Below are 23,923 nucleotides of genomic sequence, written 5' to 3'. Positions count from 1 at the left end.
TTTAAACCAAGCTGTCTATATGACAAATAGCAGTTTCAGAATAATAAATAGTTCACAGATATAAATTTTTTAAAATATTGAAATGGATTGTGACTTTCTAAGATTCATAATATCATTTAATTTTAGTCAGTGTAAGTCAGGTCACCAAAAAAAAAGCCTACAATAAGTCTCCAATACTACATTTATTCTGATTTTATTGATTTAGCTCAGGTACAATTTCAAAAATATGATTTCACATAAGAAAAATAATATATAGTAAATATATACATATATTTGAACTAAAATATTCTAATACTACAGGCAATAAAAAGTCTGATTTTATTCTTCAGTTTTCATGTGTATTGTTTAGGTCACTAAAAAACCTGTGTGTTCTGACTGCTTGTAAAGCACCGTACTTCATGACAGAATAGACTAGGAAATGAACATGCTACGGTTTCTACCTTCAAGAGCTTTGTTTCATATAGAAGAAAATAAGGCAAATTTGTAAATGACTGTAAAAGAAGGCAGAATGTAATTAATGTCCTAAGGGAGCTACAAAGCATGTGCTCTGAGAGAATGGAGAAATCACTTTCAATTCTGAGAGTCAAGTAAAGATATATCGTTAGAGCTGAATTGTATGTGCTAAAGACAGTGAAAAGATATGTGAAACTGGAAAAAGATTTATGTGCTACAGGGAAAAGGGAACACATGGATTCTGAGAGGTATTAAAACACAGGTCACAGAGTTTTCAAATGTTTCCAGTAGACTAAACAAAGATACCATAGTCCACAGAGCAATTATATGAAGAAAAGCAACTGAATTTTAAAATGTCTGACAATACTATACAAGGTATGTGAGAGGAGAGTAAACATCATTAGCAGTAATCCTAGCTTGAAGCCTTAGAAAACCAAGACTTAGGCTCATGTATCAATCGTTCTTTAGGTAAACACTTGTCTTCTCTAGTGCAAATGAAGCCTAAATTGTCCAACACCATTGCCTAATGTCTCAGGATACATGACATCTGAAGGGTATATTTGAAGGATGGTTTTGAGGCTAAGGTAATCATAGTTTAAAAACCTAAAAAAATATGTATTTTTTTCTAGTTTTCAACTAAGTAGACTCTCTACACTGCATTTTTTCATGCATTTATTCAATTAATACTTATTTCTTGCCTGCTCTGTCCCAGGCATGGTGATAAAAGCAAAACAATCATTGTTCTTTCCCTCATCAATTGGAAAGTAGATGTTATCTAGTATCACAGCATGTCAAGGCATCTTATTTTCTGGAAACTGGTCCCTATCTAATTCCTCATTATAAATACACCAGTGGCCTTAGCATCCAAATTTCTGCTGAAAATGTAATAATAAGTTCTGTCTTGTGCACTTGAGCAAGAGACTTTTAACAAATGTTTGCCTTCATGCAAGGGGAAGAGAGTTCGAGGTTTGGTACATTACAAACAGTGTGTGCTAGCTTCATTTGAGACTTCGTTGTTGGCACAGGGTAATTCTCTGATAGCAAAACAAAATTTCATTTTGATGTGTTTTTCTCTTCTTCACCTCAAAACCAACATCCTTGTTAAGATAATTATAACTTCTTAGATTGACAGAAAAAATAAACTTTTTAGGAAAACTTTTTTAAACAGTCCTGGTTTTAAAGCCAAGATTTTGAAATAAAATGTATTCTGAGTTGTTTTCTGAAAGTCATCCTTGGAAATGGTATTTTGATGGTATCAGGATGCTTGACTGAGTTTTACAATTTCTGAGCATGAGCTTATTATATAAATATCATCCTTGTCATCTTTTTGCTCAAGTAATAACAAAAATCATAATGAAATATTAGTCCTAAGCCAAGTGACATTCTCAAGCCTTGAGTTATCTGTATGAGTCTCTTACTTTTTGGTTTGTAACTGAACTGGATCAGACAAAGGAGTTTCAGTACTGGTCAAGACTTAACATGTTAAGTCTTTCTTCACAGATATCTCATCACAAGTTGAAACATCCCCTCCCCCAACTTGCCCCTATATTTTAGGAGGCAATTATTTATTTGTATGTGTGTAATAAATGGATCATACTAAAAGATTTTTACTCCACTGAAGTGGTCCTTTGGAATGAATGAAGTTGACAACTAGAGTGAGATTCTCCAAGGTTTAAGGAAAATTCTAGGTTTATAAGATAAATACATTGCCACAAAGCAGGAGAGTGGAAAACTCATTACTTTCTAGCAGATTATCTAGGAAAATTTTTTTTTTTAATCCTAAAAAGAAAACTTCTCCAGTAAGTTGTTGTGCATATCTGGCATTTTAGCATCCTGTTGCCTACATGGTATAGATTTTCCTTACTTAGCAGGGCATTTGCCATCATGTATACACAACCTACATGTCAGGTTGTTTTCTCAGGGAGAGCTGTGTATGGCCTGGAAATTGAAATATATTTTTGTTTAGTTCCCATGAGACTCTGCAATAGAGGACATACTTCAAATATTCTGATTTAAAAAAATGTGCACAAGTGGCCACTGGAGTAGTTCATGGGAAAAGGGGAAAATAATTAAGACTTACATTTATGAAAGTATTTAATTACTTATCAGAAATTTGACTTGGTGGAATAGGAATGCTGTCACAGTTATAAATATTATTGTTGCTTGCCTATTTCCTTAAAGTCTGAGTTAGAAAAAAATGCTTGACCAGGTATAAATTTGAATCTATTTTGCAATGTGAATGCTAAAACTATTTTTCTTTGAGGTAGAGTTTCTTCTAAAATGATTAAATATGAATGAATCTTCAGTTACCACATTTTCATGCTATTTTAGCTGTCAAAGGAGAAGGAAATATTTGACAACTTAGTTCAACTTTCTATGAATAAAAATAATGTCCAAATGAAGCACCTGCATTTCAACATTGTCAAATTATGTCATAGCATGACCTTCCTTTAGAATAATATATCAATATGTAAACAAACTTCCTTGCTATTTTCATGTAGTACAATAGGAGTTGAAATGATTAATCAGGTCCTGGTACCAAAGTTTTTAATATTTGTAGCAAAGATACAGAGTATTGATTCTTTTCAAACAGTTGGGTTTGATTTGGTTGTTTAAATCTAAAAGTGATTATTTTTGAAGTTTACATTAGCTCTATGGAAATTACAGTGAAACGAAACAACACACTGCTTCGTTTTACTGTATCAGGGAGATTAATCTTTTTAAAGAAAGAACATTCCAGATAACAGTATTTGAATCATTTTCTAATGTTTTTCTGTTTGTTTAAAGCCATTACACAGGGATATTACATTAGATTATCCAGGAGATATATTATAAAACATCTAACAATCTTGAATGTAAGGATTGTGTAATATATTTCCAGCTTGAACATAGAGATGAACAGCATGTTACTGGACAAACTATGGATTCATTAGTCTATTTCTCAATAGCGCCTACTTATATTAGAATGAAATTAGTTTTTCTTATCTAAATAAGGGTCTAAAATGAGAGAAATGGTTTCAGCATTTGACATCATTACTTATCAGGATGATGCTGAAATATGCAAAAGGTGCTTTGCTGTTTTCTCAAGAGACATTCTTTTCTCTTCATTTTTTTTTTTAATTTGGAGAGGATAGTTGAAGAGGAAAATTCCTGAAATGACTACCTTCAACTTATGACTATCTTCAACTTATGACTATTTTTTTCTCCTAGATAGTATTCATTCTTGAGGCATTTGGGAATCCCTGAATTTTCTTATTTTGGATGATTAATAAACCGACAGATCTTATTGCCAAAGCAGTAAATGTTATTCAGTGTCTGTCAGATATTAAAAATAATTTTTATTACAAGAAAAATTTCCATAGCTCCTATATTTAAGTGGCATACTATGTGAAAGTTATGGCTATATTAGGTATGTCTGAATCTAGGCATAAGCCACTAAAGTAGTATAATTTTTCTAGATGCCACTGTAGTGAATACACATTGATGATGATTACCAGCACATTTTCGATATGGTCTGTGTACAATAGCCTGTAATTTATCCTAAACTTTTGTTTCTTAGTGCCTTAGTAGGATCTTCTTTGGAGTTTCAACCAATTTCAGAAAGTAATAACACTTGGTTGATAACTTATAGTCTTGTATCTAGCATGCTATTTAATATGTCCTTGAATGAAAATTATTATCATGTCCTGAAGGCTACATGGTGTTTTGCTTAAAATCACTTTTGTAAAGTTAATGTACTTTCTTGACTACTGCTCTTTAACCACTTATAAATCACATACTCAATGAGTCATTATTAAAAGTTACTACCCTCTAACCCAGAGACAGAAAACAAACTTATGGTTATCAAAGGAGAAAATGGTGGGTGGGTGGGTGGGATAAATGAGGAGTTTGGGATTAACATATACACACTACTATATATAAAATAGATAACCAAGAAGTACCTACTGTATAGGTCAGGAAACTATACTCAATATTTTGTAATAACCTGCAAGGGAAAAGAATCTGAATCTCAATATTTTGTAATAACCTATAAGGGAAAAGAATCTGAAACAGTACATCTGAAACTAACACAACATTGTATCAATAAATCAACTATACTTCAATGAAAAAAGGCAAAAAATAAATAAAATAAAAAATAAATTAAAGTTACTACTCTCCAACTCTTCTGTTACCAATACTTTTGCAATCTAAACTATTTGCAGATACCTTACTGAAATGATTAGCATTTAGCAATTTTCTCTTTATACGTGCAAAAAATTCTGAATTTCTCCCAGCAGAAATGACATTACCTCTAAGAATTGATATTTTAGACCTAAGGCTATGTTTCACAAATTTTACTTAACAACTGATACTCACTGACAAGATAAAAATAGTTTGCTATAGAGAATACTGTGAAATTTTCAGAATCTTTCCTGTTTGATTCTTTCTATTTGTATCTATTCAGTGAAAATGATAGATTTTCTCTGTTGAAATTCTGTTTTCATTAATGTCAAGAGAGAATTAGACAAATTCCAAGACTTTTCCCAATACCTCAAATTCACTCTTATTCTCTATCATTTATAAATTTTATCTTCTAATTCCATCTGGAGTTAGTATAATTTAATTATTTTTTCTTCATTTTTAATTCCCTTATATTATTGCCCTCTTGCATCTCAAGGGAGTTCATATTAATACCAGATATGTATTCTTAAGTATTTTTCCTTAATTTATATAAAAATTTACATATTATATAAACACCTATGCTTATATAATTATACAAATAAAAGCTGTGGACTGTTTTGTTCCTCTCTATTTTATAATCTCTAATTTCCTCTCTCAAGAAATATTCATATATAGTTAAATGAACTGGTATTTATTCCTTTAAAAAATGAAGTAATATTATATATTGTGAATGTACTATATTTTATTAATTCTCTTCTTGATTACACATAGTCTTGCTTCTAGCTCTTTTTCTATTCTAAATTATATTAAAATAAAATTTTTATAGTATTGCTTTATTCTTGTAAGATAGAGTTACATTCAAGTTTTTAACACAATATTCAGGAATAGGAGATAAATGAATAAACTGATATAATTACCCAGGTTACTTATATAGACTGTTTCAACTAGGTAAATATTCTAAATTTATTTCTTATATGTATTTTCATGTTATATAACTTAGATTATTCATTTTTTTTAATGTTTATCATGACTTGGGAAAGTTTAAATCTAAGAAATACCTTTGGGGAATATCATAAATACAATATACATATGAAATATATATGAAATAAGATAAATAAAAATTATTTCCAACCTAAATCTTTAAAAAACAGTGGGTGATTTTCACAGAGAAATAAGTTTAGAACTATTTAGTTTGCTCACTTACAGGATTTAATTCAGTGGACAATTTTTTTTTTTTTTTTTTTTTTTTTTTTGCGGTACACGGGCTTCTCACTGTTGTGGCCTCTCCCGTTGTGAAGCACAGGCTCCGGACACGCAGGCTCAGCAGCCATGGCTCATGGGTCCAGCCACTCCACGGCATGTGGGATCTTCCCGGACCGGGGCACGAACCCGTGTCCCCTGCATCGGCTGGTGGACTCTCAACCACTGCGCCACCAGGGAAGCCCAGTGGACAATTTTTAAACTAATTTTGTTTCTGTATACCCATAGTCTTAAAACACTAGTAATGTAACTGCATTCATTATTGGCTTCCAGTGATCTAATTACAATTTTCCCATAACATAAGTGGAGGGCTTTAATCTCCTATTTTTAATTTTATATTTTCTAGCACTTTTGTGAATACCATTCTGGACCTAGGGACTGTATGACTGAATTGTTAAGGTGAAAAATATTCAGATAGAAACTTGAGAAGATAACTAAATTGTTAATATTTACCATTTTAAATTTCTTAGTAATGATTGCTACTTGATTTCAATATTTTCTGTATAAGACTACATACGTGAAATGATTATATTAACTTCTACCTCTGATAATGGGAAAGGACAAGAAGCAATGGGTTTCATAGCAAGAAAGGTAGGTAGGGGGTAACAAAAACAAATGGTGAGAAAACATGAGTAGTGACATTATTAACAAAACAGAATGATCAACAGTATGCATTTATCTACTTGTCTTTTCTGAATGCAATTGAAATGAAAGTTAAAAACAACAAATAAAGTGAAAAAACAGAAACAAGAAGACAAGGAGAAACAGTGATGAGAACTATAAACAAATTTGGAAGACAGCAGGCAAAAGTTTAGTAAAAGCCTTAACAAATTAGAGGAAATTCAAATTAAAAGTGACTATAAGGAGGGACAGGAACAACAAGTAGGTTCATTCACCCTGAAGAACATATGAGAATCTGTGGACTTGGGGTCCTGATTTTCCAGAAGTGAGGTGACAGGGCTGAAAATAAAACATTTGAAGTCTCCAAGTTTGTTCTGTCTCACTTCTCTACACCTGATGTTGACTACAGGCTCACATGGAACATAGAAGAATTTTTCTCCAGGGAAAGTGATTGGTCTGAGAGTTTAGAACTCAAGATATTGCTGTTTGAGATTTGCTATAGAGAAGGCCTGAACACCTATTGTGAAATACATACTTAACATAGAGCTTCTAATCTTCTTAATAACTCACACTTAAGCATGAATAGACAGCCAAATATCACCAGATATTTGAGAAATGCCTCAAAAGTGAAAAAGAGAAAGCCAAACCAATGACAAAAAGTTAGCTATAGAAAATGGATAAGCAGGGCATGGTAGAAGCTTTTTAAAATGTAATGAAGACATTCCAAGAAGATATGCATCAATAAAATCAACAAATATTTATTTAAAAAGAATAATCAGGGACTTCCCTGTTGGTGCAGTGGTTAAGAATCCACCCACCAATGCAAGGGACATGGGTTTGAGCCCTGGTCCGGGAAGATCCCACATGCCATGGAGCAACTAAGCCCATGTGTCACAACCACTGAAGCTGCACTTTACAGCCCATGAGCCACAACTACTGAGCCTGTATGCCACAACTACTGAAGCCCACACACTTAGAGCCCATGCTCTGCAACAAGAGAAACCACTGCAATGAGAAGCCCATGGACCGCAACGAAGAGTAGCTCCTGCTTGCCACAACTAGAGAAAGCCCACGCACAGCAATGAAGACCCAATGCAGCCAAAATAATTAATTAATTTTTTTTTTTAAAAAAAGAATAATCAGTGGGCAAGAAAGGTCTTTTGGAAATCAAATATATGATAGCAATTTTTAAAAAATATTCAGTTGAAGATTTGGGAAATACAGTTGTGAAAATGCTTATAAAACTGAAGAAATGACAAATAGAAGAAAGTCAGGAAAAAAGATAATAGACTTGAAGCTTTAATGCATAAAATCCAATATATGACAAAAATGTGATAAAATATAAAAAAATTTTTCAGTTCTAAGGGACATGAATCTTCATAGTGTAAAATCTCAGTGTTTAGCATAAGAAATAAAACAAAATAACAAATCCTGCAAATATTTTCTCCCATTCTGTAGGTTGTCTTTTCATTTTGTTTATTCTTTCTTTTGCTGTGCAAAAGCTTTTAAGTATAATTAGGTCCCACTTGTTTATTTTTGATCTTATTTCTATTACTCTAGGACATGAATCCAAAAAGATATTGCTGCAATTTATGTCAAAGAGTGTTCTGCCTATATTTTCCTCTAGGAGCTTTATAGTATCCAGTCTTACATTGAGGTCTTTAATCCATTTTGAATTTTTGTGTATGGTGTTAGAGAATGTTCTAATTTCATTCTTTTACATGTAGCTGTCCAGTTTTCCCAGCACCACTTATTGAAGAGACTGTCTTCTATCCATTGTGTATTCTTGCCTCCTTTGTTATAGATTAATTGATGATAGCTGTGTGGGTTTATTTCTGGGCTTTCTATCCTGTTCCAGTGACCTATATGTCCATTTTTTTGTGCCAGTATCATAACATTTTGATTACTATAGTTTTGTAGTATAGTCTGAAGTCAGGGAGCCTGATTCTTCCAGCTCTGTTTTTCTTTCTCAAGATTGCTTTGGCTATTTGGGGTTTTTTGTGTTTCCATACAAATTTTTTAAAAATTTGTTCTAGTTCTGTGAAAATGCCATTGGTAATCTGAAAGACATTGCATTGAATCCATAGATTGCCTTGGGTAGTATAGTCATTTTAATAATATTGATTCTCCCAATCCAAGAACACAGTATATCTTTCCATTTGTTTGTGTCATCTTCAATTTCTTTCATCAGTGTCTTGCAGTTTTTGAAGTACAGGCCTTTTGCCTACTTAGGTAGGTTTATTCCTAGGTATTTTATTTTTTTTGATGCAACTGACAAGGGATTAATTTCCAAAATATACAAACAGCTCAGGCAACTCAATATCAAAAAAACAAATAACCCAATCAAAAAGTGGGCAGAGAAAAAAAAAAGTAGGCAGATTTAAGACATTTCTCTGAAGATGACATACAGATGGCCAGCAAGCACATGAAAAGATGCTCAACATCGCTAATTATTAGAAAAATGCAAAAAACTACAATGAGGTATCACCTCACTCCAGTCAGAATGGCCATCATTGAAAAGTCTACAAACAATAAATGCTGGAGAGGGTGTGGAGAAAAATGAACCCTCCTACAATGTTGGTGGGAAGGTAAACTGGTTCAGCCACTATGGAGAACAGTATGGAGAAAAAACTAAAAATAGAGTTACCATATGATCCTGCAATTCCCCTCCTGGGAATATATCCAGAGAAAACTATCATTTGAAAGGATACATGCACCCCAATGTTCATTGCAGCACTATTTACAATATTGAAGACATGGAAGCAGCCTAGATGTACATCAACAGATGAATGGATAAAGATGTGGTGTGTGTGTATGTGTGTGTGTGTATATATATATATATATATATATATACACACACACACATACACACACACAACAGTGGTATATATAAAGATGTGGTACACACACACACACACACACACACACATATATATACATATACAATGGAACATTACTCAGCCATAAAAAAGAATGAAATAATGCCATTTGCAGCAACATGGATAGACCTAGAGATTAACAAACTAAGTAAAGTAAGCCAGACAGAGAAAGATAAATACCATATGATATTGCTTTTATATGGAATCTAAAAAAAAAAGACACAAATGAACTTATTTACAAAACAGAAAGATATTCTCACTGACATAGAAAACAACCTTATGGTTACCAAAGGGGAAGGGGGGGAAGGGATCAATTTGGAGGTTGGGGTTAACATATATACACTACTATATATAAATTAGATAACCAACAAGGACCTACTGTACAGCACAGTGAACTATACTCAATATTTTGTAATAACCTTTAAGGGCAAAGTATCTGAAAAAGAATATACATTTTATATACATATAGATTATACATATATGTATAACTGAATCTCTGTGTTGATTACCTGAAACTAACATGCTATTATAAATCAACTATACTTCAATTAAAAAAATCATAATAACAAACCCTGCATATGAAGAAAAACTCAAGAGCCTCTACAAACACAATAAAAATGATTACATATTAAAGAACAAGCCTTAGAATATAATTTAATTTTTTAACATCATCAGTGGAATACTGCTTTCAAAATCTGGAGAAAAATAAATTTCAAGTTAGAATTATATGCTTGGCCAAATTATTAATTAATGCAAAGACATTTTCAGACTTGAATGGTCAAATATTTAATTCTGATGTACTTTTCTTAGAAAGCTACAGAAGAATGTGCATTTTGCAAAGGAAGGAAATAAAACAAGAGAGAAAGACATGGTCTTCAGGATATAAGAGAATCTCATATAACCCATATGAACAACCAAAATAAAACTGTGCATCAGGCATAGAAAACGCCTGCTCTAAATTAAAGCAAGAGCATCTCGAATGTAATTTTATGTTTAACTGATATACCATTTATAAAGAATTAAAGACAGGTACATAGAAAATGAAGCAAGTACAAAGAGATCCTTTTTAACTACAGGAAAAACAAAAGTACAAGGAAGGAAACATATCCTAGTATAATACTTGGCTCTACAGTGAACAACACAATTGACATGTAAAAATACTGAAAGTATACAAGAAATGTAGGTATCTAACAGAGATTGTCTAGAATTAATTCAAACCACTGAGGTATAAGCACATTATTTATAAATATTAAGACCAATCTTAGAAGAAATAGCTTTGAAAGTTGACAAAATAATTGTCTTTACAGAACAGGAGTTTGTTTGATTTCAGGGAAGGGGATGGGACATTAGTGAATGGTAATTTTTAAGAGACTTCTAATAATACATATTTTTTGAAGAACTCCAGGAGCATTTATCACATTGAAAAATCACATGTTAGTTTAAATAATGACTACTAATATAAATTACATTTATTTCCCCCAATATTCCTGAAACCTGAAATAATAATTATCAATAAATATGAAATCATTTGACAACATTTGCATATTTAAAGGTTGGATAAGAGATTGGAAGTCAATTTATCAAAAAATACATTTTTCTTGACTCATTAATTTTTATTTTTTACCTGCCTCTCCTCCAGTGACCATTTCCTGATTAGTTCCTTAACCCTAACGTAAAGATTTTTGGTTTGTTTTTGGCTTAGAGCATATATTTTGACACTTTTTTAATATTATATTTTATTGTTTTATATTTGTGTTACCTTCCCACTGAGAGTTCAGGTATCTTCTTTTGTACCTTAGCCTATGCTAAATGCAGTGTTCACTCTGCTTCATTGAAAAGTCCCTGTTTCTTGTATGCCATATACCTTTGTTTGAATATAAGTCCACTTAACCTAGAACCCGTGGCTTCTATATTTTATAGCATTTCCTGAGTACCAGGGGAACTTGGTAACTGTTAAAAATTAACAAATCTCACTTTACTTCAAAGACTAGTCTGGCTCCACATCACTGAAAACAGATCTTTAGTAGCTTTCCACTCTATTACCCATAATCTAGTAGAACCATTATTCAGCAGAGAACAACATGCTGAAAATAAAGTTAAGATGCTTATGTAAACAGTACTATCATTCTCTATATCGCTGAACATAGATCTTCCACTCATAATCTATTAGGTGACATGTTTCAAGCAAAGTGGAATCTTCTAGTCAAAACGATCCCATTATTCTAGCACATTTCATGCTCACTGAAAACAGATTTATAACATACAGAGTCTTTATTAGATAGGTTTTCAGTTCACTAAAAACAGATTTACAATTCTGAAACAACCCATTGCCTCACATGTATTCAGCTCACTAAAACAGATTTACTACTCAGAAACAACCCATTATCTAACATGTTTCCAGTTCACTGAAAACAGATTTACAACTCATACATAGCCCATTATCCAACATAGTTCCAGCTCACTGAATATTGATTTAGAATTCATAAACAGCCCATTATCTGACAAATTTTCAGCTCACTGAACAGATTTGCAAATCATAAACAACCTATTATCTACCACATTCCCAGCTCACTGAAAGTAGATTTATAGTGTATAAACAATCCATTATCTCAAATGTTCCAGTTCACTGAAGACTGCTACGGAACTTGCAAAGAACCCCCAGGAGCCAAGATTCCACCTTGGACAGAAAAATAAATAAATAAATAAACACAAATATACATACATACATACAGTAAGGAAGTAACCTCTACTGCATTAAAAAAATCTTATTTGATCTAAATGTAAAATTTTATATCAGTAAATACATTTAGAGATTTAATCTTTATTATTTTCAAACTTCAAATTGTATATGAAAGAAAAAAATTTAGATGAATTTAAAGGTATGTTAACCCTGTATTTCTGTGGGTTTGAAATGTTTGAAAAACACTTCTGTGTTAATTATGAAAATTCAGAATATAAAAGTAACACTATCGGGCTTCCCTGGTGGCACAGTGGTTGAGAGTCCACCTGCCGATGCAGGGGACATGGGTTCATGCCCCAGTCTGGGAAGAGCCCACATGCCGTGGAGCGGCTGGGCCCGTGAGCCATGGCCACTGAGCCTGTGCGTCCGGAGCCTGTGCTCCGCAAAGGGAGAGGCCACACAGTGAGAGGCCCGCGTACCGCACAAAAAAAAAAATTTAACGCTATTAAAATGAGTATTTTTATGCATATGTGGTATCCTTTATAACCTTATTTCTTTTTTATTTAAAAAAATTTTAACAGCTTTATTGGAATATAATTACTTTACAATGGTGTGTTAGTTTCAGCTTTATAACAAAGTGAATCAGCGATACATATATATACTTCCCAATATCTCCTCCGTCTTGCATATCCCTCCTAACCTCCCTATCCCACCCCTCTAGGCAGTCACAAAGCATGGAGCTGATCTCCCTGTGCTATGTGGCTGCTTCCCACTAGCTATCTATTTTACATTTGGTAGTGTATATATGCCCACACCACTCTCTTACTTCATCCCAACATGCTCTTCCCCCTCCCTGTGTCCTCAACTCCATTCTCTATGTCTGTGTCTTTTTCCTGACCTACCCCTAGGTTCCTCAGAACCTTTTTTTTTTTAACATTCCATATATATGTGTTAGCATACGGTATTTCTTTTTCTCTTTCTGACTTACTTCACTCTGTAGGACAGACTCTAGGTCCATCCACCTCACTACAAATAACTCAATTTCGTTTCTTTTTATGGCTGAGTAATATTCCATTGTATATATGTGCCACATCTTCTTTATCCATTCATCTGTCAGTGGACACTTAGGTTGCTTCCATGTCTTGGCTATTGTAAATAGAGCTGCAACGAACATAGTGGTACATGACTCTTTGAATTATGGTTTTCTAAGGGTATATGCCCAATAGTGGGATTGGGTCATATGGTAGTTCTATTTTTAGCTTTTTAAGGAAACTCCACACTGTTCTCCATAGTGGCTATACCAACTTGCATTCCCACTAACAGTGCAAGAGGGTTCCCTTTTCTCCACACCCTCTCCAGCATTTACTGTTTGTAGATTTTTTGATGATGGCCATTCTGACTGGTGTGAGGTGATATCTCATAGTAGCTTTGATTTGCATTTCTCTAATGATAAATGATGTGGAGCATTCTTTCATGTGTCTGTTGGCAATCTGTATATCTTCTTTGGAGAAATGTCTATTTAGGTCTTCTGCCCATTTTTGGATTGGGTTGGTTTTTTTTTTTTTAATATTGAGCTGCATGAGCTCCTTGCAAATTTTGGAAATTAATCCTTTGTCAGTTGCTTCATTTGCAAATATTTTTTCCCATTCTGAGGGCTGTCGTTCCATCTTGTTTATGGTTTCCTTTGCTGTGCAAAAGCTTTTAAGTTTCATTAGGTCCCATTTGTTTCTTTTTGTTTTTATTTCCATTTCTCTAGGAGGTGGGTCAAAAAGGATCCTGCTGCGATTTATGTCATAGACAAAAATAAGGTGACCATATGTGTGTGGGTTTTACTCTGGGTTTTCAATCCTGTTCCATTGATCTATATTTCTGTTTTTGTGCCAGTGCCATACTGTCTTGATTACTGTAGCTTTGTAGTATAGTCTGAAGTCCAGGAGTCTGATTCCTCCAGCTCCGTTTTTCTCTCTCAAGATTGTTTTGGCTATTCGGTGTCTTTTGTGTTTCCATACAAATTGTGAAATTTTTTGTTCTAGTTCTGTGAAAAATGCCATTGGTAGTTTGATAGGGATTACATTGAATCTGTAGATTGCTTTGGGTAGTAGAGTCATTTTCACAATGTTGATTCTTCCAATCCAAGAACATGGTATATCTCTCCATCTGTTTGTATTGTCTTTAATTTCTTTCATCAGGGTCTTACAGTTTTCTGCATACAGGTCTTTTGTCTCCTTAGGTAGGTTTATTCCTAGGTATTTTATTCTTTTTGTTGCAATGGTAAATGGGAGTGTTTCCTTAATTTCTCTTTCAGATTTTTCATCATTAGTGTACAGCAATGCAAGAGATTTCTGTGCATTACTTTTTTATCCTGCTACTTTACCATATTCATTGATTAACTCTAGTAGTTTTCTGGTAGCATCAAGATTCTGTATATATAGTATCATGTCATCTGCAAACAGTGACAGCTGTACTTCTTTTACGATCTTCTCTGATTGCTGTGGCTAAAACTTCCAAAACTATGTTAAATAATAGTGGTGTGAGGGTACAACCTTGTCTTGTTCCTGATCTTAGAGGAATTACAGTTTTTCACCATTGAGAATGAGGTTGGATGTGGGTTTGTCATATATGGCCTTTATTATGTTCAGGTAATTTCCCTCTATGCCTACTTTCTGGAGAGCTTTTATCATAAATGGGTGTTGAATTTTGTCAAAAGATTTCTCTGCCTCTATTGAGATGATCATACAGTTTTTCTCCTTCAATTTGTGAATATGGTGTATCACATTGATGGCATATATTGAAGAATCCTTGCATTCCTGGGATAAACCCCACTTGATCATGGTGTATGATCATCTTAATGTGCTGCTGGATTCTGTTTGCTAGTATTTTGCTGAGGATTTTTGCATCTATGTTCATCAGTGATATTGGCCTGTAGCTTTATTTCTTTGTGACATCTTTGTCTGGTTTTGGTATCAGGGTGATGGTGGCCTCATAGAATGCATTTGGAGTGTTCCTCCCTCTGCTATATTGGAAGAGTTGGAGAAGGATAGGTGTTAGCTCTTCTCTAAATGTTTGATAGAATTTGCCTGTGAAGCCATCTGATCCTGGGCTTCAGTTTGTTGGAAGATGTTTAACCACAGTCTCAATTTCAGTGCTTGTGATTGGTCTGTTCATATTTTCTATTTCTTCCTGGTTCAGTCTTGGAAGGTTGTGCTCTTCTAAGAATTTGTCCATTTCTTCCAGGTTGTCCATTTTATTGGCATATAGTTGCTTGTAGTAATCTCTTATGATCCTTTGTATTTCTGCAGTGTCAGTTGTTACTTCTTTTTCATTTCTAATTCTATTGATTTGAGTCTTCTCCCTTTCTTTCTTTATGAGTCTGGCTAATGCTTTATCAATTTTGTTTATCTTCTCAAAGAACCAGCTTTTAGTTTTACTGATCTTTGCTATAGTTTCCTTCATTTCTTTTTCATTTATTTCTGATCTGATCTTTATGATTTCTTTCCCTCTGCTAACTTGGGGGTTTATTTGTTCTTCTTTCTCTAAATGCTTTAGGTGTAGGTTAGCTTGTTTATTTGAGATGTTTCTTGTTTCTTGATGTAGGACTGTATTGGTATAAACTTCCCTCTTAGAACTGCTTTTGTTGCATCCCATAGATTTTGGGTCATCATGTTTTCATTGTCATCTGTTTCTAGGTATTTTTTGATTACCTCTTTGATTTCTTCAGTTACCTCTTGGTTATTTAGTAGTGTATTGTTTAGCCTCCATGTGTTTGTATTTTTTACAGATTTTTTCCTGTAATTGATATCTAGTCTCATAGCATTGTGATCAGAAATGTTACTTGTACAATTTCAATATTCTTAAATTTACCGAGGCTTGATTTGTGACCCAAGATGTGATCTGTCCTGGAGAATGTTCCATGAGCACTTAAAAAGAATGTGTATTTTTGCTTTTGGTGGAATGTCCTATAAATATCAGTTAAGTCCACCTTGTTTAATGTATCATTCAAAGCTTGTGTTTCCTTATTTATTTTCATTATGGATGATCTGTCCATTGGTGAAAGTGGGGTGTTAAAGTCCCCTACTATGATTGTGTTACTGTCAATTTCCCCTTTTATAGCTGTTAGTATTTGCCTTATGTACTGAGGTGATCCTATGTTGGGTGCATAAATATCTACAATTGTTGTATTTTCTTCTTGGATTGATCCCTTAATCATTATGTAGTATCCTTATCTCTTGTAATAGTCTTTGTTTTAAAGTCCGTTTTTGTCTGATATGAGAATTGCTACTCCAGCTTTCTTTTGATTTCCATTTGCATGGAATATCTTTTTCCATCCCCTCACTTTCAGTCTGTATGTGTCCCTAGGTCTTAAGTGGGTCTCTTGTAGACAGCATATATATGGGTCTTCTTTTTGTATCCATTCAGCCAGTCTATGTCTTTTGGTTGGAGCATTTAATCCATTTACAGTTAAGGTAGTTATCAATATGTATGTTCCTATTACCATTTTCTAAATTATTTGGGGTTTGCTACTGTAGGTCTTTTCCTTCTCTTGTGTTTCCTACCTATAGAAGTTTCTTTAGCATTTGTTGTAAAGCTGGTTTGGTGGTGCTGAATTCTCTTAGCTTTTGCTTATCTGTAAAGGTTTTAATTTCTCCATCGAATCTGAATGAGGTCCTTGCTGGGTAGAGTAATCTTGGTTATAGGTTTTTCCCTTTCATCACTTTAGATATGTCCTGCCACTCCCTTCTGGCTTGCAGAGTTTCTGCTGAAAGATCACCTGTTAACCTGATGGGAATTCTCTTGTATGTCATTTGTTGCTTTTCTCTTGCTGTTTTTAATATTTGTTCTTTGTTTTTAATTTTTGATAGTTTGATTAATATGTGTCTGGTGTGTTTCTCCTTGGATTTTTCCTGTATAGGACTCTCTGTGTTTCCTGCACTTGCCTATCTCCTTTCCCATATTAGAGAAGCTTTCAACTATAATCTCTTCAAATATTGTCTCAGACCCTTTCTTTTTCTCTTCTTCTTGGACCCCTATAATTCGAATCTTGGTGCATTTTATGTTGTCCCAGAGGTCTCTGACACTGTCCTCAATTCTCTTCTTTCTTTTTTCTTTATTCTGCTCTGTGGTAGTTATTTCCACTATTTTATCTTCCAGGTCACTTACCCATTCTTCTGCCTCATTTATTCTGCTACTGATTTCTTCTAGAGAATTTTTAATTTCATTTATTGTGTTGGTCATCATTGTTTGTTTGCTCTTTACTTCTTCTATGTCCTTGTTAAATGTTTCTTGTATTTTCTCCATTCTCTTTCCAAGATTTTGGAACATCTTTACTATCATTACTCTGAATTCTTTTTCCAGTAGACTGCCTATTTCCTCTTCATTTGTTTGGTCTGGTGGGTTTCTGCCTTGCTCCTTCATCTGCTGTGTGTTTCTCTGTCTTCTCATTTTGCTTAACTTACTCTGTTTGGGGTCTCCTTTTCGCAAGCTGCAGGTTTGTAGTTCCCGTTGTTTTGGGTGTCTGCTCTCAGTGGCTAAGGTTGGTTCAGTGGGTTGTGTAAGCTTCCTGGTGGAGGGGACTAGTGCCTGTGTTCTGGTGGATGAGCCTGGATCTTGTCTTTCTGGTGGGAAGGACCACATCCGGTGGTGTGTTTTGGTGTGTCTGTGACCTTATTATGATTTTAGGCAGCCTCTCTTCCTGTCTTGCTAGTTGTTTGGCATAGGGTTTCCAGCACTGTAGCTTGCTGGTCATTGAATGGAGCTGGGTCTTAGCAATGAGATGGAGATCTCTGGGAGAGCTTTTGCCATTTGATATTACGTGGAGTCTGATGGTCTCCGGTTGCCCAATATCCTGAACTCGGCTTCCCCACCTCAGAGGCTCAGGCCTGATGCCCGGCTGGAGCACCAAGACCCTGTCAGCCACACAGCTCAGAATAAAAGGGAGAAAGAAAGAAAGAAAGAAAAAATAAAATAAAATAAAGTTATTAAGAAAAAAAATTTTTTTAATATTGAAAATAAAAAATTTAAAAAGTAATTTAAAAAAGACCAAAAAGAAGAAAAAAGGAATAGAGAAACCAAACCAGAAAACAAATCCACCAATGATAATAAGCACTAAAAACTATACAAAAAAAAAAAACAGACAGACAGAACCCTAGGACAAATGGTAAAAGCAAAGCTATACAGACAAAATCACACAAAGAAGCATATACATACACATACACACTCACAAAAAAGAGAAAAAGGAAAAGAAATATATATCTTTTGGGAAGTCTGAGCTCTTCTGCCTACATTCAGTAGATGTTCTGTGGGAGTTGTTCCACATGTAGATGAATTTCTGATATATTTGTGGGGAGGAAGGTGATCTCCGTGTCTTACTCCTCTGCCATCTTGAAGGTCTCCTCCCCTTAACTTATTTCTAAAGATTAATTCTCTGTCTATTACATTGGTAGAAGCATTAGAACATATTAATTTAAACATTTTTTGAATTAATATACTGAATTCTACTAGACATTTGGAAAACAAATTTTAAAAACAGATAAATTATATCCAAAAGCAAGTTTAACAACAAATATATTCACTGGGCATTTCATTTATTCTTATGTTATCAATGTGAAAAGACTGTATTTTACTCCAGAGAATCCAGAAGCTAAACCTTTATTTTAAGCCTTTTATTCAAATTTATTATTACTGTTTTTTTCAGTGTAACTTGTAAAACCACAATGAAAAAATGCTTCATTTAAAATATTGTGAGCATAAATACAAAATACTGAATGTTGTATGATTTTAAATACATATTAACTTATGCATTTGTCATGTTATTTTTTAAACTTTTTTTATGGATATTTTCTAGTAAGCACAAAAGCAAAGAGAGAAGTCCAATTAATCCCCATAGACTTGTCAATCTGTCAACTAGCAGCAGTATGACCAATTTTGCTTCATCTATTTACCCTCCCTCTCCCCCAAAGTATACCACTGGATTACTTTGAAACAAATTTCAGATAGCACATCATTTCACCATTAAATTTCACCATTAAATGTTTCAACACATATCAATAAGAGATAAAGACCTTTGTTTTTAACATAATTACAATAGTATCATGTTGAAACAGTCCTTTAATATCTATCATCCTATATCAAGCTTACTGATTATCCTATATCATTTTCTATATACAGGCATATCTCCTTTTATTGACTTTCACTTTTTATACTTCACAGATACTGTGTTTTTTACAAATTGAAGGTTTGTGGCAACCTTGCATTGAGCAAGTCTATCAGAACCATTTTTACAACAGCATTTGCTTACTTTGTATCTCTATGTCATATTTTAGTAATTCTTGCAATATTTCAAAATTTTTCATTATTACATTTTTTATGATGATCTATGCTCAGTGATCTTTAATGTTACTACTGTAACTGTGTGGGGTGCCATGAACCCGTGCCCATATAAGATAGTGAACTTAATCCATAAATGTTGTGTGTATACTGACTGTTCCATCAACCAGCCTTTCCCTTGTCTCTCTCCTTCTCCTTGAGCCTCCCTATTCCCTGAGACAACAATATTTAAATTAGGCCATTTAATAACCCTACAATGCTCTCTAAGTGTTCAAGTGAAATGAAGAATTGCAGGTCTTTCACATTAAATCAAAAGATAGAAATAATTAAGCTTAGTGAGGAAGGCATATTGAAAACCAAGATAGGCTGAAAGCTAGTCCTCTGGCGCCAAACAGCCAAGTTGTGAAGGAAAAGGAAAAGTTTTTGAAGGAAATTTAAAAGGCTACTTCAGTGAATACACAAGGAAAAGAAAGCAAAATGGCCTTATATTCTGACATGGACCAAGTTTTTGTGGTCTAGATAGGAGACCAAACCAGCCACAACACAAAGCTTACTCCTGAGCAAGGTGTTAAGTCTCTTCAATTCTATGAAGGCTGAAAGAGGAGAGGAAGTTGCAGAAGAAAAGTGTGAAGCTAGGAAAGGTTGGTTTATGAAGTTGAAGGAAAGAAGCTATCTCCAAAACATAAAAGTGTAAGATGACACAGAAAATGCTGATGTAGAAGCTGCAGCAAGTTATCCAGAAGATCTAAGATATTAATGAAGGTGGGCATACAAAAGAAGAGATTTTCAATGTAGATAAAACAGTCTTCGATTGGAAGAAGATGCAATTTAGGACTTTCATAGCTAGAGGGGAGAGGTCAATAATATCTGACTTCAAAGCTTCAAAGGATAGGTTGACTATCTTATTAGGGGCTAATGCAGCTGGTGACTTTAAGTTAAAGTCAGTGCTCATTTACCATTGTGAAAGTCCTAAGGCCCTTAAGAATTATGCTAAATCTACTCTGCCTGTGCTCTATAAATGAAACAACAAAGCATGGATGACAACACATCTGGTTACAACGTGGTTTACTGGATACGTTTAGCCCACTGTTGACACCTTCTGTTCAGAAAAAGAAAACAATTCTTTCAAAATATTACTGATCATTGGCAATGTACCTGGTCACCCAAGAGCTCTGATGGTGATGTACAAGGACATTCATGTCTGCTAACACAACATCCATTCTAGAGCCCATGGATCAAGGAGTAATCTAAACTTTCAAGACTTATTATTTAAGAAATACATGTTGTAGGCTATAGCTGCCATAGATAGTGATTCCTCTGATGGATCTGGGCAAAGTAAATTGAAAACCTTCTGGAAAGGATTCACCATGCTACATGCCATTAAGAACATTCATGATTGACAGGAAGAGGTCAAAATACCAACCTTAACAGGAGTTTGGAAGAAGTTAATTCCAACTCCCATGGATGACTTTGAGAGAAACAAGATTTCAGTGCAGAATTAACTGCAGATGTGATGGAAATAGCAGTATAACTAGAACTAGAAGTGGAGCCTAAGATGTGACTGAATTGCTACAATCTCATGATAAAACTTGAATGGATGGAGAGTTGCTTCTTATGGATGAGCAAAGAAAATTGTTTCTTGAGATGGAATCTACTCTTGGTGAAGATGTTGTGAAGACCATTGAAATGACCACAAAGAATTTAGAGTATAAAATAAGTTTAACTGATAAAGTAGTGGCAGGGTTTGAGAGGAATGACTCCAATTTTGAAAGTTCTACTGTGGGTAAAATCAAGCAGCATTGCATGCTATGGAGAAACTGTTCATGAAAGAAAGAGTCAATCAATGCAACAAACTTCCTTGTTGTCTTATTTTAATAAATTGCTCTAGCCACCCTAACCTTCAGCAACCACTATCCTGGTCAGTAGCCATCATCGTCAAAGCAAGACCCTCCACCAGCAAAAATATTAAGACTCGCTGCAGGCTCAGATGATGGTTAGCATTTTTTAGCAACAAATTGTTTAATTAAGGTATACTCATTTGTTTGACATAAGGCTATTGCACACTTAATAGATTACAGTATAGTGTAAACATAACTTTTATATGCACTGTGAAACAAAAAAAATTGTGACTTGCTTTATTGCAATATCCACTTTATTGTGATATTCACTTTATTGTGGTGGTCTGGAACTGAACCCACAATGTCTCTGAGGTATGCCCGTATACAATTTCCTCTACTCTCTATTTCCAATGCTGTGCTATAGTTTACCTATATTTGTTGGGTGGGAGAATTATTCAGTGTATTGTCTAAAATGTTACATGAAATTATAATACAGCCATGGTATTTTCAAGACAGGTGTGTTTATTCCTTTTACTTGTCCTCACAGGTTAATGCCCTTATTTTCATGACTCTCATCCCCACTGAACTAAGGAGCAATGTTTCATTGTATATCCTTCATGAAAGACACAACAATCAGCATGGAGAAGTCCTCAATAAATTTGTTAATAAATGGACAGAATTAACTAAGTAGAAGGAAAATTTCCCAAGATTTACCCTGGCCCTATGATGTAAAATGATGAGGAAATGAGCGAGTTTCTAGGCCCCTCTCACCCTTTCTTCATCAATAAGGCAATTATAATGATTCTCTATATATGGAAAATCACAGTTTCTACCAAGCAGTCTACTTTACATTACCATAGAATAATTTCTCTTGTTGTGAACTTAAAGTAAAAATTCAGTAAAATATTCCGTATGTTTATATTTTTCAAGATGCGTAATGTTTCTTACCAAAGGGATGTATATGTGTGTTTCTGTAAAAAGTTGTTTGTATATATCATGTTGGCAGGGGTGTCTATCAGCCCTACTACATTTCACAGGGTAAAATAACTTACCATGTATGGAAACTCTATAAAAATTTTGAAATTAAAATATAAGATAGAGAAAGAAAATATGCCTAGTTTTAATTTAAACAATTTTTGATATATTACTTAAATTTCTATTCTTGGTTCTGATTATTCTATTGTCAGATTTTCTTTCTAATTGATCCTAATTTAGCTGTCACAGGGGCATTTAGTTTGCCATTTTTCTTAAATGTACATGCTTTGTGGTTTTGTTGGTAACATTTTTTTCTTAAGCTTGGATTTTTTTCCAGCTTTATTGAGACATATCTGACATATAACATTGTGTAACTTTAAGGTGTACAACGTGTTGATTTGACACACATATATTGCAAAATAATTACCACCTTAGCATTAACTAAAAACTCTAACCCATCACGTAATTACTGTTTCATTTCTGTGATGAGAACATTTAAGATCTATTCTCTTAGCAACTTTCAAGTGTATAATACAGCATTATTAACTACAATCACCATGCTGTTAGATTCCCAGAACTTATTCATCTTATAATTGGAAATTGGTGACTTTTGACCAATAATTTTTCTTTAGTGTTTTCCTGGCATAATTCATCTTACTATTAAGAATAGACATTGTGATTTTCTCAATCATTTTCTGCAAATCATAAAGTCAGTGTCCTGAAATATTGCCAAAATAGTATGCAATCACAATTTTGCTAGAATTAGTACATCTCTTTCAAATACAAGAAAAAAAATGTTAACTTTCTTCATCTCAAGTTATCATATTTTGTCACAAAATCTGCCAAGGTGTTTTTACATTAGAGAATCTGTTGGCAGATTTCCATTTTCAACAGTAGGTCTGGGCTTTTGTGGCAGTGACAAGAAAATTCTAAAATCACTGAGAAGTGGGCAACACAAAAAGCATGGTTAATCCCTGCCTGTAGTCTGACATAGATGAATTGCCTTCCCAGAATTATTATAGTATGAAATTTACTGAGTACCCAACGTGCCAAGTGAGATATAACCAGTTAAGCCTGTCCCTTAGAGAATTAAACTAGTTAAGAGAGCCGTTTATGTCTTGCCTATTCTTTTAGTTAAGATATATTGAGTGCTTTTTAGAAGTCAGGTATTTATCTGGTCTCTGATAGAATAGAGATAAGTAAAACCCTGTCCTTGCCCTCAAGGAGCTTCTTTTCTTCCCCCCTAAGAAAGATTAGCCTAGAAGTGAATCACTCACTTAAACAAATTCATGGAAAAATGAAACGACAGAGTCAAGCCCAAAGGACAGAATAATTTACTAGCTGGAGGGACTGGAGTGGAAATGACTGAGAAGCGGCTGGTGGGACTATGAACAGGGATTACCACTCACAAGACTGAAAATACATAGGGTGAGAGAAACTAGAAGCATGAAGGCCTGAAAGCCCTCTTTCCACCATCTAAGATCTGCAAAAACACGTATAAAAGCAGGAGTCAGACTATGGAAGTCACAACCAGTCTCTCTCTCCCTCATCTCTCTTTTAAGTAATGAAGCTACTTGGATAATATGGCTTTAGAGCTCTTGCTCTTTTAAGCATATTTTATTATTTGTTAATAGACTTGTTAGAAATAAAAGAATATTTACTTCTTAGAGGTAGAAATTGAAATATTTACTGATGAAATGATATGATGCCTTGGATTTGTTTTAAAATAATCC

At 34.0% G+C, this 23,923-nt stretch overlaps 1 protein-coding gene across 1 annotated transcript in view; it reads left to right on the top strand.

The window, feature by feature from the left end:
* Positions 1-23,923, top strand: part of LRP1B (LDL receptor related protein 1B) — a gene marked incomplete at its 3' end in the record, with an annotated part of 2,351,282 nt that overhangs the window by 1,920,388 nt on the left and 406,971 nt on the right. The gene's annotated exons all lie outside the window — the stretch shown is intronic.

Source organism: Mesoplodon mirus (genome assembly GCF_964341445.2).
Source record: "Mesoplodon mirus genome assembly, chromosome: 8".
NCBI lineage: Eukaryota > Metazoa > Chordata > Mammalia > Artiodactyla > Ziphiidae > Mesoplodon > Mesoplodon mirus.
Note: the sequence above shows the minus strand (reverse complement) of the source record. Positions and strands in the feature narration are given on the sequence as shown.